This window comes from Hippoglossus hippoglossus, chromosome 10 (assembly GCF_009819705.1).
Source record: "Hippoglossus hippoglossus isolate fHipHip1 chromosome 10, fHipHip1.pri, whole genome shotgun sequence".
Taxonomy (NCBI): Eukaryota; Metazoa; Chordata; class Actinopteri; order Pleuronectiformes; family Pleuronectidae; genus Hippoglossus; species Hippoglossus hippoglossus.
Genome location: NC_047160.1, coordinates 22530164 through 22548272, shown reverse-complemented (window position 1 = coordinate 22548272; position 18109 = coordinate 22530164). Strand labels below are relative to the sequence as shown.

The following is an 18109-nucleotide window of genomic DNA, read 5'->3' as shown; positions in this document are numbered from 1 at the left end:
GCCTGAGAGGAGCAAACATAGAAAACAATAGTTTTTAAGCGTGAACAGATAATGTCCTCATTTAAAAAATAAAATAAAAAAATCAATTTGTAAATGTAGCCCTCTGTGGGTTAGTCGCCATTCTGCAGTTACCTGCCCGCTGCTATAGCTTTACTGCAAAGCACTTCAATGTTTTTAATATTAAATGATTACAGTTTAGCCTCAGTTGTTGCTTTTGTATAAATATTCATAAAGTAGGTCAATGTATAGCTGCTGCATAAAGGTGAACACACAAGAGAAACAGAGAAATATCTTTTTTTCTAATGTTGACTGCGCTCACTCCAGAATCAATATTATTCCCCTCATAAAACATGAATGACTGCACGGAGCAGAAACATAGCATGGCCCAGTTGAGTTGTATTCCTAATAGGGTGTGAAAAACCCAGCGCTGACTTGTTAGGTGCTGCAGCTACAGCACTGCAGCACCTCGTGACAGCTCCCCTCGTCTGTATAAACCGTCACACATGGGGTTTATTGTTAGTGGGAGAGGCTCGACACCCGCTGACCTCTGTGTGGGAGAGAGAGACTTCTCCTGCAACGCCTGTCATCCTTTGTGAGGAGGCATCACTCGCTCCGGCCTGCACCTTCCGTCCTAAATCATTTCTGAGGGGGGTGGAAAAATAAAAAATGGATGTTTTCCCGCCCCGGTGGATGGCCTGTGTTGGTATGTTTCAGCGCCGTGTTCGCTTCACTGGCACGTCGGCGTCCGGGACTGCTTACGAGGACATGTATCAGAAAATAATTTGTCCGAGTGAGAGGTCTCCATTTTATAGCTCGCAGATTCATTGTGTGAGCGGTGCCAGTAAAAGGTTAATTAAATCAGTCGAGGAGTCACAGCAGAGTGTGCTGTAGCACAGCAAGCACCAAAGGCTTTTTGGGTGGGAGTATGAAAGCGTATCAGACACCCTCTAACATGCGTCGCTGTGTGCATGTGTTCCTGTTCTCTCGCTCGGCGCCTCTCCCTCTCGTCTGCCCTCACGCACACACACACGTGAACACGCTCTCACTTTGCTTCTCGCACTTTATCTCGCTAAGATATGAAAAAGCAAGCAAAAGTACAGACGTTTACACACACACACACACACACACACGCAGGGACGGGGCGCGCACACGGGACGTCACGCTGACGAAGGTGGCACGCCATCTGTCAAACTCCTGTCTCAGATCTGCGCCTTGTATTGTGACAGTGGAATCAGCGTATTGATCGTAGCAGGCAGAAATCCTCCCTCGCCGCTTTCATAATTCAATATGGCACAAGCAGACCACAAAAAAGAATAAATAACATCAGAGAGGGGTTTCCCCCCCCCCCCCCCGTTTGGTCAAAAGGGCCGGCCATCTGTGATGTTTTTTTGTGAAGAACACGCCAAACAGGGCTGAGAAAACATTTTCATCATTTGCTAACGGGAGGCGGGAAGGTGTCTCATGTCTCGTCAAAAGAGGAGGCACACTTTGATTGCCGTCATTTATTGTCATCACTTCCCCTGCTCGCTTGGCGCCGTCTCCAGTTTAAGTGCTCACATTGTTAGTGCTCGGGGGTGACGGGGTGGGGGGGGGGGGACGTGGAATACGGCGCTGACGTGCCAAAGGTGCAAGCAGGTGTTGGGCTCATCGGTGTCATGAGGAAGATTTCTATTTCGGCGTGCCGCTCGTGAAGCCCCGGAGGAGCAAAGGTCAGTGACATTTCGAAGCTTCACCCGAGCGAACGACAAACTGACCACTCGGGGATTCATCCGTTCGTCTTTGGGTGCTGACAAATTCCTGTCAACACATTAACACGACAGCAGCACATGGTGGAAAAGTTTCTGCTCACACCACAGATGCCCCCCCGCAGAGTGGATGATCTGATTAGACTTTGGAGTGTCTCGCTGTATAAATTTGCATATTAATATGGCAAAAACAGATTTTCTTGAAGCTACCAGGTCCCTTTCATACAAAGATGAGAGTTAATACTGACAACATAGATGTAAAAAACACAGAGAGATGTTCAAAAGATGCTTATGTGTGATTATTATTCAAGCTTGATGGAAGGTATGTTGTCAACTATATAATTTGGATATGGTGCACTGGGATTTTTTTTTCAGTCATAATGAGGGCTGCAGTTTTAATTACCTATTAGTTTTCCTTTTTAAATGAATCCATTAATCATTTAGTCTATTAAAAATCGTGGAAAATTATCAATTACACGTGATCAGACCTCGTGATGATCGGCCTCCGTCCAAAACCCAAAAGGTATTTGACATAAAAACTGAAAAAAGCAGCAAATTCTCACATTTTAGCAGCTGCACCTTTTTGTGTTGTTGCATTACAAAAATTGACTTTCAAACACTTTTAAAATGAATTCAGATTAACGTCTGTTCTTCCTGCGATCGATTCACCAACACGCTGTCGGGAGAGTTTCGAGCGGATCACTTGTGTGCAGCTATCGCCTGAAGGCCTCCAGTATTTGGGTTAATCTCCGAGAGACGCAGCTGCATCGTAAAAAAAGCTATTTACTCCGTCCGGCGTCTATTGTCTGTCACCTAAACGTCAAGTATCAACATTTCCCCCGCTCTGGCTTAAGTTTCGCTCGTTTTTATTTTATTTTTGCCAAGCAACACCAACAACCCTCCCCGAGCCCATATACTTGACTGGGTCTAATCACTCGCAGGCTGCCAGATTGCAGGACATGTTATTACGATTAGCAATCACTCTGCAGTTGTCAATTATGAGGGCCACTATTTACCATCCTCGAGAGAAAATGGCTCATTTCATTTCATCACACGGCTTAATTGAGTGATTGTATTACCATGCAATACGGAAATAGTCGGGAAGGCATTTCATACTCTATGAATATCAATGCAAGAAACACCGGGATTAGCATGTGGGCCCGGTTGTGTTGTTGGTAATTACAGGTGTGTCTGGTGTCTCTTCGGCAATCAGGGACCATCAGTGGGTGTTATTTATTTTTTAGTCCACCACCACCGCTGGAGATGGTAAAAAAAAACGAAATACAAATGTTAAACTGCAAAGTGAATAAAACATTACATATTGTGTGTTTTTTTACAGTTGAAACCACAATCACAAAGTGCAGATGTTAAGTGAGGACAGACAGAGGTTTGGGGACGATCAGGGAAAGAGCATCACAGTCTTCGTTTCATATATCGGCGTAAATATATTTATTTTTCCTGGAGCGCTGCTGGCTCCTGGAGACGTCGTCCCCAGACTGGTTGCAGCCCCCCATCCCCCCCCCCCCCCCCCCCCATCCATTTGCCTTCACGTCTTCCTCCCGTTACGATCTCCTCTCTCTCTCCCTATCTTGGGACACGGGAATATTTGTTATATCCACTGTCATGGCGCCGTGGCTTCGACCTTTGCGCTCTTTAGCGCTGGATGCCGGCAATCAAAAAGTTGTAAGTCAAGGTGATTCTTCTTTTGTTGTCTCATCTGAATGTAAAAGCGTCCCCTGCTTTGTTTGCCGCACTCGTAGGATCATCTCATGTCACGCTTGCTTGTCGGTTCTCCCTTCCCCCCCCCCCCTCTCTTCTCTATACTGTGGCTTTAGAACAGGTCTGTTTGTTCATTGTTTTCTACGTGTCCTTGAGCAAGACACCAAGCTCAAAAAACCGCTGTGTTCTAGGGAGAGGCTGTGAATTGTGTTGAACGCACACAACACAAACAATACAACCATTCACAACATGATATTGTGGAGGTAGTTATTCGAGGCTGTGGTGGTAATAGGCAATCGAATGAGTTCATTGATGGTGAAACCGAAGTGAATCCACTCATCTAAACACTTTCAGATACTTTAATTAAGTATAAAGAGGAAAGTATAGAAAAATATATTGTTTTAATTGTGTTAGGCCACTTTTAATTTCCTTTTTGACGTTGGCAATTAAGAGCACGTTTCAACCGCACATTACACCACTGGATCTTTTCGCTGGCAGCGGAAAATGGGTTTGAGTCTTTCATACACATGAATAAATGTTTCATTAAAAGACTCGACTTCAGTCAGGATTTCAGGGAGTTTTCGTCATGTGAGCGGTTTCACGCCGCTCGAACAATGCCACAAATCAAAGGGATTCGTTCTCGATTTATTCTCAGTGTTTCACATAATTCTGAATATTTGCCCGAGTTAATAAGGTGAAGGAAGTCGATGTCGGAGGAGGCTCGTGCACAGAAATGGAGCCTGCGCGCCAGCTGCTGCGTCTCGTATACAGGATTTTTTTTTTACAGGCAATAATTCAATAATGTTCACGGTGGGGGGGGGGGGGAGGCATGTTGCCCCGCCCGTCACATTTTTGAAATAGACAGCGACAGGGAGGGTCACAGACATTTTGAATCCTGGGTTTTGGCTCTAAGGCTTTTTTTTTTCAGATTGCATGCAGCCTGAGGAAGTCCTGCAGACATTACTCAAGGCATAACCCCCCCCCCCCCCCCCCCCCCCCCACATTCCATGTTTCTTTTTATATTAAACCGTAAATATTAGCGATAATCAAACATACATAAAAGATGAGTAAAGCGCAGACATCGAGCACTATTAGATGTTTCCATTATTATGGAAAGCACAATAACCAAAGGAGCTATAATATGAATTGTTTATCATTTAAAACCCTTATTTTGTAAGGGCTGCTCTTTAGTTTAAAGAAAGATGACAACATGATAACAATCATAAATATATATAGAGATATTTATGTATGTAATATATTTTTTTTCCTGATTTAAGAAATCATTTTATTCCATCTCTTCATAGGTCAATACCAAGAACACTTCCAGGTGAAGAAATCTCCATTTAAGTAGAATAATAAAAAATATTTTATCATCTAAAGTTCACATCTTGAGTCACTGTACAACGTTTTCTCAAGTGGTTCAGTGTATTGATCAGACTTTTATGTTATATTATTTTGATCGTGCAGATAAAACAACAATTAAAAGTGGCATTAAAAAATAAATGGCTATAAAATCTCTCAGTGCCGACATGGGACGTTTGTGGCTGAGGGCGCATTAGGACGAGTTTGATAGACGCAATATTTTGAGATTTATTTTAAAATGTTTTATTTAAGTAGATAAGTAGAAACCACACACACACACACACACACACACACATCCACATCACAGAAGATACAGTAAGTAGGCTGCGGATGAGACGTGAGCACGGAGAAGGGCAGGAGGCGGGGTCACCTCGACGCCCTGCGCCATCACTTCACGCTCACGGCTTTCACCGCACGTCACTCCCGTTTCTGTCACTCCTTAGTTATGGGCTCTGAACTTTCAGGGAAACGGCCCTGAAATAATCTCACTGGTTGATATTTGCATGAAATCTTGGCAGCTCGTCTCACTGGTCCAACAGCATCATATCACCTTGTAAGCTGTTTTGGTGACGGGTTTTTAAATATATATATTTATATATATATATTTAAGCCTAATTCTGCCGCTGCTCCCAAAATTTCTAAGTGTGTTATCCAAGCTTAAAATAGTTGACACAACACAAGAAAATAGACCAGTGTTCCCACAGTAGGAAAAAAGGACCCCTGCTAAAGGACAGTCTATAGAAGGACTTCAAGGCTGATTGGAAGGAGGGTGATGGCTGAGTGAAGTAACACACACACACACACACACACACACACTTGCATGCACTTCATCGCCTACACACACTTCCTTTCCTTAAGGGAGAAAGGTCAGTATCTAGAGGAGGAAATGGTGGGCCATTGTTATGATTGAGCACACGGCAAGGTCCAGGGAGGACGCCGTGTCACTTTCATTGTCAAACTCATTATACCACAGAAGAAGACCCCCCCCCCCCCCCCCCCCCCCCCCCATACTCCCCTGCTCTCACGTCCCTTTCTCCTCAGCAGTCATGTGAGGAAACCCTTCCGCCGCCTTGCGAAGGCGAGCTGGGGCGCGTCAAAATGGAAAGCCGGGGCGAAATGTGCTGAACACACACAATATTTTTTTCTGTAGCCACACTGTATTGAGAAATTGCATAATTCTGCGACGAGAGCAGCTGGAAACACAGAAGAGGAAGAAAACGAGAGGTGCCGCGGCTCTCCCTCAGATTATGAAGGAACAGTAACAATCAAACTCACGGTCGACAACCAGGAGAAGAGCCAAATCAATTAAAATATAGCAAAATTGAAGTGTTGTAGCCAAAGGCGGCTCGCGAGAGGGTTTGGAAGGATATTCTGGTCCTGATTAAAAATGAATGGTATCAGAATACATAAAGCTTTCTGGCCGAGGGCCCGGAGCGAAGCATCCTGAAACTGTGGTCACTTCAGAGGCAGAGGGAAGGCATTAGGTATCCGGGCTTTGAGGGGGGATGCTCAAGTAACAGACTGTTCTCAGTTCAATTCATCTAATCACCCATGCAAACCTAAGCACTTTGCAGATATAGATTTGAGGCCAACGATTGATATTGTATACCATGTAAACTGATTCATGCTCAAAGAAAGAAAACATAGTGTCGTGTAAAAGGGTCTCCTCTCCCCGTGCACCGTCTCCACCTAAATGATCCGGCCCTTTTATCTTGCTTGAGCACAACCCAACACCAACAAACAGAACATGAAACAGAATCCTTAATTCAGTCGACAAAATCTTATTTTCCCCTTAAAATGCACTTCTCCATGTTACAGTCCCGGTCCTGGAATAGCCACGATTGTGGTTTGCATAATAAAATTACATATGAATCAGTACAGGGCCTGACATGTTTTTTCTACCCTGCTCATCTCGCTTAACATCGGCCATTTGCGACTTGAGAATACGCGATTGGATTAGAGCTGATTTGAAAAGCGCGACTGTAAATAAAAATCACTTTAAGCCCAAATTACGTTGAGCATGTTTCATCCGACCCTGGACCTGCAGCTGTAGTTTTATCATCTCGCGAACGTAATAAATACTGCATGAAGAAAGTAAAAAAACAACAAACAGAAAAATCCCTGATCTTTGCAAATGAGTGCTCAATCCAGGGTCATAACAAGGCGATGAGGTGTTGAATGCAAACTTCCAGACGCTGCTTGTTTTGGATTGTTTCGCCTCTGCGGTATCGATCCGGCCCAAAAGGCTTCTCGGAGAGGTGAGGGCCGTGTCTGCCAAGAGTAGAGGTCACTCAGATAAATTGGCCAGGTTGGCTTTTAGCAGCTTCAGGGTCAAAGCCCATTCATCTTATTAGGCCGATGTATCCTTTTAGAGGCCTCGGCAGTAGGATTAGACAATAGAGCAGCACCAGGGCATTAGATGACGGACCATTTGGCAAATAGGTTAGAGCAGTTTCCACCTATTGTCTTTTTCTACATTACCCGGAGGAGCTGTCGGCGGAGCTTTGCATTGCAGCTCGGAAAGGTTGGAGGCTCGGAGAGAGAGGGATTCACAACGGATGGGAGCAGGCTGGGTGATTTTCTGAGGAATGGCTTTACAAAGTGAACAGAGCAAATCGGCATTGGAACATATGTCCGCTCAATCTGTCGTCAAAGGTGATACATCAACTGTGTTGTCGGTGAAACGACAACAAAAACCCTATTACCCTGAATGTTATTTCATTAGAGTTGGTTATGCTATTTCTCACCTTTTTTATATTTTACTTTTAAATGTTCAGCTTTAACTTTATTGTGCCCCAAAAGGGATTTTCTTTCTGGCAGAGGTGTAATAAATATGTAAAATATATTGCAAAAATCATACAAATAAATGTCAGAACCTCCTATAAGGGGCTCACATTAAACAAGGTACAGCAAGTGCAGCGCCATGTTTTATAAAAACCCGCTGTTCATCCATTACTGTTCCATTAACCTTCACAGTTGAACAACTATATGGAACAGTGAGCTCCACCAAACGATATTGATCTGGCAAAAAAACTTTTTATTACATCGTTAACAAACTTTTGGGGCTGCTGTAGCAAACTGAGTTTTAATTCTGATTAATTTCTTATTTTCTTGATTCTGATTCAGCCTCATTCATCACGTCCATAATACAGTACATTAAAAACTTTAAAAACTTAAAGTAGACATTTACAGACTGAACAAATAAAAGCTGCAGCAACCAAGAGCACCACTATCCAATGGCAGGGGTGGATCCAGGGGTGGGGGCAGGGGGCACTGGCCCCAGCTAAAATCTTTGCTGTGTTTAATATTTTAATTTTCTATGCTTTTTTGATGTGCCTGAACAATAAGAAACGATTTTCAAAGTATGCTCATTGATGTTTGACTTTGTTAAATTAACATTACGTGTCATTTAGCTGACGCTTTTATCCAAAGCGACTTCCAAGTAGTGGATTCAACATCTATGAGCGGCCATTCGGGTTTCAGCATCTTGCCCAAGGACACTATCATCAATAACAATATAACAAAGAATCAATATACGTATGTATTGATTTTTCCTTGTGAATTGGGAAAGCACTTTGAAATGGTTTATTGTTCCCCCCCTTAGATTTGTCAAATGTTTTAAAGTGATTCTCTGTTCATGAAGAAGAGTCTAAAACCACAACTTTCGCTCGGGAGCAAAAAATCAATCTTTAAACTTAAAATAAATAATAATTTTCCATCTTGATATAATAGTCCATCTCCAAGTATATTCAATTTAGTTTTTATAGATGACTGAAAAATCAATTATTGACATTTGAGAAGCGACAACCAGAGATTTCTGTTTATTTCTTAGTTCATTTTTGTTGCCCTTGCATTTGCCGTACAAACTTTTTCATCCTTTTGACCAACATCTCCATCCAGACAGAGCAGAACTGTGCAAAGTTTGATCAGCTGCCGCGCTCATCCCCTCTGGCCTCATGTGGTATAAAGTGACCGGCCAGCAAACAGTGACACAACAGAGCAACTTGTCCAAATGGACACAGTGAAACAATATTGAGTTTTTCCCTGTGAAAACACATTATCTTCAACGGGTCCTGGTTTCTTAGTCGTTACCGCCGTGCAGTTTTCTTACATGTCATACATTTAATACGTCGTTGAAGACGCCTGAATGTGCGGAGATGACACACAGTCCTCCAGTAATTGGACGCCCACCCTCCCTGCGTCCTCCCCTCGCCGCTCCGCGCCATTGTTGAGAGAAAAATGTGTTGGGTCTAATTTAAACCCAAGCCTCTGACGCTCCCTGCTACACTTACCAAAAACACTGAATTACGTTGACATTTTTCACTATAATGGTGTTACTGTGAAATCGCTTTTTCTATTAGCCCCCTTTTTTGTCGAGACGTCGTGGTAAAGGGTAATTTCAAATGAATTATAAAATGGGGGATGATTAAAGTAATTTTCGGCAAAGGGTCGGCAGAAGTATTCTTTTATTTAACTAGTTTTCCAGGACAAAAGACGATCTCAGCCCACCCTCAATCGGAGCTCCCAGCTGCCTGAGCGATTCATCAAACGCCCTCAATCACAAAGATAGACTTTAAGGGTCCAAACCACCTGTTTAGTTCTCGTCTTTGAGCGGTTTCCATGTCTGTGCTCGTGCTGTTGTCCTCTTCTTCTCACTGGAGCCTCTTGTTTTCAAGTCACCCGACGTCGCACTGAGGGACGGTCCGGCTTCTGGAGGAGTTTTCTCCGAGTTTGCTCTTGAAAGAAGTGCGAGGATGACATTTGGGACTTCATTAAAATAGCTTGAGAGAGAATTTTTCTTCCACCCTCTGCTGCATGACACAATATATTTACCACGGCAGAAGAATATTACTCACATATAATCCACCGCCACCGTCTGCCTCACGCAGAAGCCATTTTGCATCTTAGATAATGTGGTGGCTACGTGACTGATGACTCTGTAGCATATTAAATCATCTTGTCATCCTGTCTGGGTCTATCATATTTCCATGGCACACAACGTTCTTTGTCATTTATGTCTGAAGTGATGCTACATGCTTAGATTACATGGGAAAATTCTTGGATGATTGCTTTTAGGAATCCGATGAGGGTGTTTGCGGTCAGGAATAAATATGAAATTGGTACGTACACCGACTCAAACCAGGGATAACTTGTGTCCTTCTTTAATTTTTCATAACCCTGTTTATTTTGGGGTGTAAGTCAGATCCTCGGCTTTTTAGATTGCGAGATAAAAGGAAATTTGTCTCCTCTGTTGTAATTCGAGTTGGTGTATCAGCTTTTTTTTCCCACAGTTCTTGAAAGCGGCGCATGCAGCCTCGTCTGCTCAGCCTCCCCACATCCTCACAATCTGCGAGGTAGCTCAGAGCAACACGAAAGTACAGTACCAGCCGGAAAATTGAACATTATGCTGATACGTCCTCGGTGACGACTCCGGTTGTGGGGGCGAAGAGCTCTTAGATAATCTAGTAGCGGCGGTGCTTTTACTCTCTATTATACTTCGCCGGACAACATTGACTCCGCCACTGGCTGCCTACCAGGGTGGGCCATATTCTCTCCATCATTTAGTTTGTAGATGTTAGTGTTGCATGCACCAGGTGCTGGCTGACAACTCAATGAATAATGTGTCTGGTAGAGGGGAAACTCAGTCAGGGGAAGCCCATTCCCTGGACTCTCCATTAATATCACAGTCCACTCTTTCAGGGGATACTGCTGACATTTTGCTCTCCGTGTAATAGAGACCTAACCTTTAAGCACTGCAAGGAAGAAGTCATTTTTCATAATCCGCTGTCCATTTTTGGAGAATTCGTAAACCAGTGCCCTCTTTGCATCTGTCCTGATTTCCCTCTTATTGTTTTATATTATACATATTTTAAATTTTCATTTTAGGAATGTGCAGCCGTCATCGTTTATTCTCACATGGCAAATGTACAAAATGAAATTCCTTCACCTTCTTTCACCCCTTTCTAAAAAAATGAAAATACAATGCTTCCTGTTGAGTTTAGTGTAATTCCAGAGATGGATTTTTCAGTGCGAGCCCGGCCGTGGTCGAGGACTTGGACGGGTGATCAGAGTAGGCACATTTTGTTGTGTCCAAGTCGGCCGTAATTCCTTAAATCCAGACTCAAGTGTTAAGCCACCACAAGAAAAAAACTGTCAGATCCCTCGTGTCCTTTCTCGAAGCCGCGCCGGCTGAAGGAAAGTCATTGTTTAAGCAGCTGGTAATGATGATTAGCCACAATCTGGGGGATCGACTGCACATCGGTCAAATGAGTCGACATCCTCAAAGGGAGAGATGGCCCACTGTCACAGCCGCGCATACTGAGCAGATTGATTGTGTTTCCTGCAGAGATTCGGGGGAAATCTTTGATGTGTGTGCGGTAATAATGTCGACACCGCCACGAAATCCACGGCAACCGCCTCCGAGTTCAAGAGCCGGCGCCTTCTTAACATATTTCGATAGGAATCTTAACATAAAGGATAATTTGGCTTTTGTGCGGGAATGCAATGACTATAAATATACATACTGATAGTGTATCATTTCATATCTGATGACCAGCTTTACCCCATCGCTTCATCACATTACTCCTTTAAAAAGTTCTTGGCCCATTTCACAGTGCAAGATGAAACGCATTCACACGAGGGCTCTAATCACAGCGACGGCAGCTGTAATGACGGCTCTGCGTCTGTGTTGCCGGAGTTCAGTCTGCGTCCTGTGCCCTCCAGACATAAAACTAAAAGAATGGATGACAACATGCTGTAAATGGGCACTGGCTTGAAATAATAATAATTTTTGGGAGAACTTTATGGCTTCAAACATTAGCATACAGTCACCATTAGGTAATTGGGAGCTGCTGATGGGGGATTTTTTTTTGTCGGTGCACTTTCTTTCTTTTTATTTTTTACGGCGGCTACATGTGATCATAATGTGGTAATTGGATAGCTCATTTATTTCACTTAGGTCTAACTGGAGGTCTCCACACTGAAGTTAATTTTGCATGGAAGCCTACCTTTGACATGATGGATGATTAGCACGACGCGCAGGTTCGGCTCCGTATTAAGGGCGAGGACACACACACGCTGGAAGCTTCCACTGTGCACACCGTGAGAATATTGTGCATATTTAGGTGTTTTTTTTTTTTTTAAACTAAAGCCAAGAAGCCCCAGCTGGCACCGGGCTTGGAAATATTCCACTCATTTGCTCAGACTTTACTGGAAATAGCCTTTATTATAGAAACAATGATAGAATCCAGTAAATCAGGGAAAAGTATAGGGTGTAGTGTTGCCATCAATAATAGATTGGAAACAAGTCGGCACTGATGGAACCCGAGGCCTTTCCTTTGTGGAGGTCTTAGTGCCGTAGCGGTGCATGTGAATAATGCATGGTCCCAGATAGACTCCTGCTCCCTCTCTAGCCCTTCCACTCACCGGCTGCGTGGCTCGCAGGCTGGGGCGCCACTTTTCCCCAGCAGTGATTGGCTGTGCCTTGAGGGCAGTGGAGGAGATGGGAAATCACCTGCCCCATTTAGCCATGCTGTGCTAGCTGCGTCGGCCCCCCGCTGCTCAGACCTTTGTGTCTGCCGCTAGTACGCGACATTAGGACCTCTGGTTAACTTTAGTCGGGGATGCAGCGGCACAGAGCTGTCATTTGGATACTTATTATCACCCCAGACTTTTTTCTGAAAGGTAAATCTGCTGCACAGCTGCACTCTGTGGTTCTTTTTCTATTTTTTACCCCTTTCTATTTTTCGGCAGACAGAGCAGGCATTGTGTTTGGCAGTGATGCATGTGTCGCCGCTCTGCCACAATCACAGTCGTAGCTTCTGCTTCGTCGTCGATGCCGCGGTCCCCTCCCTCCTCCGACCTACTCACCATCCCCCCTTTTCAGTGTCTTCTTCTTCTTTTTCTTTATTTTGCTAGTTTTCTTTCACACATTGACGTGTGGTGCTGGTGTGGGAAGCATCGGCTGCATTCTCAATGATCCAGCCTTGAGAACCAAGGGGGCTCTCGGCGTCCTCTCACCCAGGGGTCTCGGTGGGGAGTCCACTGAAGCTGGGCACCCAGTCCGGCCCCCCCATGGAGCGAGAGCCTGGCTGCGGCACCACATAATCCATATTCTAAAGGCCAGCTGGACTGAGACCATGGAGCACAAGGAGAGCAACGAGACCTAACGCCCCCCCGCCCACATCCCACTCCCCAGTAACTCAGCACCTCAGACAGCTTTGGCATGTCAAAACTGAAAGTGGGCTGAATAGCCGCCTTTTTAGCAACGGCTCTTCAGTGGAAATAAGAGTCCATTTTCCCCCATTAGCTGTGAAGAATTAAGCATATTATGAGAAGACGGTCCTGGCCCGTTTCCCATATTGTTTACCCAGCTGAAATTTACTGCAGCATCCTTGCCAGTTGCGAGAAACCATTTTTTCCCCCTCTTTCTCCCGCCCTCTTTGTTTGTACACAGTGCTGTAGTGAAAATTAGCCACTTGGCTGAAGGTGTTTCTGTATCCAGGGCGGCTTTTGGAGTAATCCCGCTCCGACAGAGGACGGATAAGAGCAGACGAGTGACTGTCCAAAGGCAGGTATTCCAGCAGATTGATATTTATTCCCCGAACGAACCCAAACCAAGCCCACTGCCTCTTCAGCTGCCACTGCTTACTCTTCCGGCCCCAATTACTGGGCTCTAACAAGCCTTCCGAACACATCCACACCGTACACTGTATTCCCATTGTGCCCGGCTGACCATTACAAACAACATGGCACAAGACATGTTCAAATACTGAATTGTGTTTTTTTTTGTTGTGGCCCTGTTGACGTTATCATTAAGAACACAGGGAAATCTCCTAAACGGACATTTGTCTTGCATTGGGATATCGTGGATGACGCCCTAACTCGCCCATGTGACTGTGTCTACTTTTAATTCAACCACCTCACCGTGGAGCACCCAGTGGGAATCATAACGAGGCCGATCGTTGTTCCCTAAAGAATACAAATTGACATAATCTCTGAGGTGTTTTAAAAGTGACTAATGCAGAAATGCTTCCGTCTTAAAATAGCCTGTCCTACACTGGTTCTCGAACACCGTCTCTTCAGGACGGATGATGAACATAATAATTTGGGCCACTCGATATGAGGTTTCACTCAAGCCGAACGGAACTGGGACACTCCTGGATTACAGGCAGCACAGTCCACACTTGTAGCATATTTCCCCCCACTTGAGCCCACAGGCGTGACCGAGCGCTTTGAGTCGGTGTGCGGCAGCGCTGGGGAAAATGTCAAAGAATTCACCGCCTTGTTCTCAACCCCAGAGGCGTCACTTTTGATGTCCACCTTCAAAGACGCCTTATCGGTCCTGTTTTAGTTGTTGCTCATTACGGAAAGCCGAGTGTTACCGAGTGATGCGGGATAAATTATAGAAATGAAATGCCTCATTGATTTGGCAATAAGATACGATGCACTGCCGCACTGCACGATTTATTAGACTTTATGAGACCAGAGTGGATACATTTACGTCAACAGCGGTTTTACACAGGCTTTTATTTTTTACTACATATTGTTTGGTTTGACAGGTGTTTATTCAAAAATTAAAGATCAGCGATTCTGTAGATACACAGAAACAGCACGTACAGTACAGTATAAAGGAAAAGGTGCAGCCGGAATTTTGTCAATGAAAAGCAAGAGAAGTGTTATTTGTATAGCACATTTCATACCTGGAGGCAACCTGAACCTCTTCACAGGATAGACAGGCAGAGGAGCTGCAAGTGCAGATTTTATTACCAATAGGAGAATTACACAAGCTACACTATTCATAGAGAACTAAGTTTGTTCATATAGATATAAATATACACAATGAGTTTTAAATCCAGTATAATTTCATGAATAACCTGCAGTTTTTACGTAATAGACACAATCGAATCATTTCATCTTGAAGGTGAAACAAGGTCATCAAGGTCACTATAGTTAATACATGTGCATTAGAAGTCCCTTTATGACTTTGCCACTGGGGCCAGAGTGCACCATTATTTTCCGGTTCAGTTGAGAGAACAGAGGATTTCATTTACCCTCCAGCATATCAGCTGGAACCATCAGCCCAGATGTTCAGCAACTCACCTGATCCACATTCGCTGTGGTTAAAAGTGGCAGTCGCGAATGTGCACGTCTTCGCTATCTGTGAAAACAGCTTTTTCTGTGTCACAAACAGGAGGTCGGGGGGTTTGGACAGGAGGGAGGGTCTGAAGAAAGAGTGTAGGATCCAGTATTTGTTATGGTTGAGCAATGCCAGATATCTAGATCTTTGTTGCTTCAGGTTTTGATCATTATTTAATTAATCGTCCTATTGTGAGTCCCCCAACTTCATGGAAATGTAAAATTAAATGCAGAGGGTACCAGTTAAAGCTGCAGTCAGTAATGCTATGAGGAAACTTAGTCAAGTTAAGTTGACCTAGTATTTTTCTTAGTTTTTTAAAAGAAAGTTTCTGCTTTAAATTAACTTTACCCACGTCTGTAACCTGTAACTGAGAAAGTAACTTGCTCCCGACTCGTCTCGGTTCCCTCTGGAAGAACGAAGTCTAGACAGGTGTTTGAGTCGCTAATAGAGGGCAGAGTTTGACTAAATGTGCAGAACTGGAAACGACTTAGATTGTCTGTTTCGCGGGAAAGCAAGAGGCTAATCTTTTTCTTTCGGGCCAGACAAATAGAAAAAGTAATGGACACACCAATTGCTGATATTCTATTAATCAATCAATCAGTGTACACATTTATATTTGATGGAGACGGTATAATGCAATCAAGCTCAGGGAAACTACGCGACCTAAATATTTCCCTGATAGCAGCAGATTATATATATATATATATATCTATATCAGGGATACATATTGGAACTGTGAACTAAATATGACCCTTGTATTTAGGCTATAGGAGGTAATTATGTTATAAGCTAATGAGGACAACAGCATTTCAAATTGACTGAATAAACAATTTTTCTCATCGCATCTTTCATGAACAGATATATTTCATTCCTCCCTTAAAGGATGTTGTCAAAAGTAAATAAACAACTTTGAGACTAGCCAGCGAGAGATGAGATCAAAACATCGACTGGCATAATTATTGGTGTTCAAACTCAACTGTGATCAAAACATCAGCATGTGACAGGAACATTTTCAATGGAAGATTTTTTTTTACATATTTCTTGGATCTGTGGCTGTTTTTATCGCATCTGCACGACCACTGTTTTTTAACGAGCTTTACACGTCACGAAACATTAAATGCGTGAGGCAGACAAAGGGTCTTCGGTGTGCGCGTGTGAGCAAAACAAAGATAAAGCCTCACATGTGATTAATCAAACGTCAAACTGAAGGAGAGCCGTTTAAAAGTGGCACTTACAGCTACTCAGCGACCGTCTCGTGAATCCACATCAAGGTCCTACGTCAAAGCCCCGTCACCTACAGCTCGATAATCTTTTCTGGAGACCACTCCAGGTTTTTTTTGGGGGGGGTGTTTTTAAGGGAGGCAGCCTACCTCTGCCTCCCTCCCTCTCCTCCCTCTCCTCCTCCTCCTCCTCCCCTCTTCTCCCACTACTTCTTTTTAAGGGGTAAACACACACTCGCGAAGCTCCTCTAGCCTATCATGTGTGACCGCCGCTACAGCCAGACAGTGTAACACGATCCATGATAGAGTGGTGCAAATCGCCCAGCGCCTTTCGTCTACCATCTCGCACGAGGAGGAGGAGGGGGGGGGGGAGAAGCCCGTGAGATAGGGTGAGTTTAAAAAAAAGAAAAAAGAAAAAGGAGCAGGGGAAAAAAAGGAGGAGGAGGAGGAGGAGGAGGTGGTGAAGAGCTGGTGAGTGCGGCAGCCGTATAGCTGGCAAGTACAACGTCGCTGGTGTGACTTTCCGGTCCACTAGGTTTTAACCCTTTTGACATCGTTTGAGTGCCGTCCATGTGTCGGTGCTGTAGTGTTCTCGTGCAGCGTGCGGCTGGTGTGGCAGCAGAGGAGAGAGGAGGGGAATCCGGAGCGTTTGTAAATCCAGTACAAAGCAGCATCGCAGCCTGAGAAGTGGACCTTGATACAGTAGAGCCTCAGTGGGGGGATTGCTACACGCCTTCTTTGAGGTAACACACCAACTTCTTTGTCATCCTGTCATAACGAGCCGGGGGAAATTAACCCAGATTCATATCTGTGTCTGATTCCACTGCATTTTTATCAGTGTGGTTTTTTTTTTCGTGCTGGACATTAAATCTGGAGTTGCACACACGTACTGCATCTGTCAACAACTTGGATGTGGCGAAATAATGTTTAATGCATTACCAGGGCTGTGTTCGGCTCTTCTGTCAGCCACAGGCCTTATTGTTACTGCAGAAATCTACAGTCTTTTGTATTCCTTCCAATCCCCTCTTGGATCTTCTTCTTCTTATGAGGGGGCGTTGTGTGCTGTGTGTTTAAAATGGTACTGCAGCCTAACACGTGTAGATTGATAACACAGTGTCTTGCATTTGTCCCAAAAACTACATGTCCTGCAGGTATTTGGGGGTTTATTTTCACTGAGGAATAACCGGAAGCACATTGTTGGACTAGATCAGGGTCAAGATGTTTTCACAGTGTCCTAAAAACATCTTTAATGAGCGGTTTTGTGTTGGAATTCATTGCTATTTTGCATGAACACACAAGTTCTCATGATTATATTTCTCACACATCGTCGGAGGCACTGCCTGATTATGAGGAACAAATGGAGGAAAAGGTTTTTTTTTATATTGCATGAAATACAATATTAGAGTATATCGCCTTGAGCTTTCTAAACTGCATCAGAAAGATAACACATTGTAGTTGTATTTCTTGGCTCATGCTCCAAAAAAGGAACTGCTGCTGCTGCTGCTTTTAGAATTCCTCACACATTCATTGTCTCAACATGACACCCATGAAGGATTCTGGGTAATGTATGCAAACGGACGAACCCATGGTGTTGCTTTTTGTGTGTTGACTTGCCTTTGATTAATCATTTCGGCTTTGACGTCACGGCCCTCGCAGACAGAGATGGATTGAAGTGCTTAGCAGACCAATGGCTACAAAGACAAGGAGTAATTGGTGTGTGTAGTGAGTGGTGGCCGACGTAGGCAGAGCCGAGTGGCTGAGTGCTGTGACGGGTCACACTGTGGCATCCCCACATACATTCACAGGTGACAGGTAGATACAAGCAGGTAAAGGCAAGGAGCCTTCCCTCCCCGAGCATTGCACCACACCAGGCATCACAACGTCTTACTCTGCAGGCCCATGAGGTGCAGCACTGAGCAGGGGAG

At 44.2% G+C, this 18109-nt stretch overlaps 1 protein-coding gene across 8 annotated transcripts in view; it reads left to right on the top strand.

Moving 5' to 3' along the window:
* Nucleotides 1-18109, top strand: part of si:dkey-237h12.3 (teneurin-3) — a 152595-nt gene that overhangs the window by 21470 nt on the left and 113016 nt on the right. The window contains exon 1 of one of the 8 annotated variants that reach the window (XM_034598499.1): nt 16407-16573. The exons of 6 other annotated variants lie outside the window; for them this stretch is intronic. The gene's annotated coding sequence lies outside the window, so the exon portion shown is untranslated. Of the gene's footprint in view, nt 1-16406; nt 16574-16639; nt 16928-18109 lie in introns of those variants that run through there. One more of the 8 variants, XM_034598498.1, reaches the window with a different exon arrangement.